The sequence below is a fragment of the Bos javanicus genome, chromosome 8 (genome assembly GCF_032452875.1).
Source record: "Bos javanicus breed banteng chromosome 8, ARS-OSU_banteng_1.0, whole genome shotgun sequence".
NCBI lineage: Eukaryota > Metazoa > Chordata > Mammalia > Artiodactyla > Bovidae > Bos > Bos javanicus.
In genome coordinates this window covers 95,088,919-95,091,501 of record NC_083875.1, presented here as the reverse complement: position 1 = coordinate 95,091,501, position 2,583 = coordinate 95,088,919, and the positions used below count along the sequence as shown (strand labels likewise).

At 34.3% G+C, this 2,583-nt stretch overlaps 1 pseudogene; it reads right to left on the bottom strand.

Annotated features, from left to right (window-relative positions):
* Positions 1-276: 276 nt before the first annotated feature.
* LOC133253109 (olfactory receptor 13C3-like) lies at positions 277-1,182 on the bottom strand (annotated as a pseudogene).
* Positions 1,183-2,583: the final 1,401 nt, after the last annotated feature.

The window sequence follows — 2,583 nt, the reverse complement described above, 5'->3', positions numbered from 1 at the left end:
AAGTATTTTTGGAAAACACAATTTCACTTTTTTTTTTTGTTTCTAAAAGTTTACTCCCACTTCTAACAGTAGTTGTCCTTATTTTCATAAAAGATAAAATCGGATTATTACCTTGAAATTTCCTTCCAATTTTTAGATTCTGTGATTTTACATATATCCTTTAGTTTCTTTGTTCTGCTTGTATTGAAAACCTTGCCTCAAATATATGAGCTTATTTTGTGCATAAGCTCAAAGTTGCAAGTTCCTCATCCTTTCCTTCAGAAGCAGTCTAGTTGTCTATTTTCTCATGGCACTATGCACGTCTGTATTTTTCAGGCTATAGATGATAGGACTGAGCATGGATGTGACTACTGCATAGAACATGGCAATCAGTTTGTCCGAAGAAGTGTCTTTGGATTTGGTTTATATACATTAAGAGGATTGACACATAAAATATAGTCACCACTGTAATGTGGGCTGAGCAGGTGGAAAAAGCCTTTTTTCTTCCTCCAGATGAATTGGTTCTTAATACAATATAAAGGATGAAAATGTAGGAGATGAAAATCAATAGTAATGAAACAAACAAAAACAGTACACTGCCAAACATTAGAGTAATCTCATTCAAGGAAATATCTGTGCAAGCCAGCTTGAGAAAGGCCAATATTTCATAAACAAAATGATTGATGACATTTTCCCCATAGAAGGGCAAGTGTACTGCAAGAATTGTTTGTGTCAATGAGTTGAGAAAGCCCCATCTTCATGAGAGAGCTGCCATTTGAATACAAAGTGCCTTGCTCATGATGATAGGGTATCTCAAAGGCATGCAGATGGCTATGTAACAGTCACGTGCCATCACTGCTAGGATCACACACTCTGTGGATGCCATGGTGAAGGAGACAGACATCAGAACAATACATCCAGTGAAGGAGATTTTTTTTTTCCTCTGATAGAAAGTGTGTCATTGTTGAGGGGATAAAGGAGGATGTGCACAAAATATCAAGAAAGGAAAGGTTACTGAGAAAGAAGTACATAGGGATGTAAAAGTGGGAATCCAGGAGAGTGAGGATGATCAAAGTGCTGTTCACTAAGAGGATCACCAGGTACATCACCAAGAGTATCACAAAAAGGAATTTTTCAGCTCTTGGGTACTCAGAAAGTCCCTGAAGAAATGAACTCAATGCCTGTTGAATTGGTTCTTTCCATTTTACTTTTGCATACCTGGAGTATTACAGAAGAGATGTAATTGTTAAGGAGTCTATACAGTATTATCATATGAAGTAAGAGATCATTGGAGGAAGGGAAAGTAGCTGGTTGGTTTTAGTTGTGAAATTAGCTTTTTATATTCCTCTTCCTGCTTATAAGTTATGGAGTAGAAGACACACAATAGTTACATTGGTAGTTTATTAAAAATACAAACTCCTGTGTTTTATTTCCTGAGATTGTGATAGAGAGGTTCTGAGACAGGGAAGAACTATTTGCATTTTTAAAAGTTTGTTATTTCAGACTTAGTTGAACCACAGACATACTATGTTAATTGTTATTTTGGAAATACCATGCTTAATATCTTAAGAATATTGATTTATTTGGTTTTGTATCATGTCAGTCATTAACAGTAACATTGGTTTAGGGTTGTGTAATTTATTAATATGCTCACATGTATTACTTATTTAATCATCACTATAATTCTCTGAGGAAAATAAATTTCATAGAATATATTTTTAAAATATTTTAACACATTTATACACAATAAGTAATAAATTGCTATTCATATCTACCTTTTCTGATTTACATCCCTCCTTTTTTACCTGCCTGGTTATTGCCCTCCCAAAATTATGCCAGTTGTCTAAGGAGTGGAAATAAGGCCTCTTTTAAAATAGTGCTCACCAGATGATTCTATTGTGCAACTGAGGAAGAAAACCACCCATCTAGTGGAGTGTTTAAAACTTTAATATACAGATGAGTCACATGGGAAATCTTTGTAAAAGATTCTCAATCAGTGGATCTCAAGTGATATTTGAGATCTGAATTTATGAACATGTTTCCAGATGGTGTTGATGCTGATTGTCTAGAAGCACATGAATAGCAAGGCCTTTTAGACCATCTCTCATTGATAACTTGGAGCATACCATCGGTGTTTCAATTCTATGGTGACTGTAATTGAAGAGCAAACAATGCAAAACTAAATATATTGGTGAGACTTCTGAGTAAGTGTATTGCGGTAAGTTTGGGTTTCTTTAGATTAAAAAAATACAAAGAACAAAATCACACACAAAAGAATTGCCTTTTAGTTCTGTCCATATGAAAGTTTTTCCTCTTCCATTTATTGAATTTTCAGTTATGCTCAACATTTTCCAAAACAGAAATTAGAGACTGGCTCTAGATCTGAGTTGTGTGCCATAGAGTATGGAGAAAATGATTTTTAATTTGAAAACATATAAAGAATAAATATTAGTAGATGACCTTCTTCTTTATAAAAAGTAAAAGAGCACAATTTTGAAAACACCTCTTCATCCTTGAGACAGTCTTCCTAGCTTAATACATATCCCTAGAGGTAACATCTTGATCCAATGCATGCGTTTTACTTAGGTTTTTCAAACAGTAAGT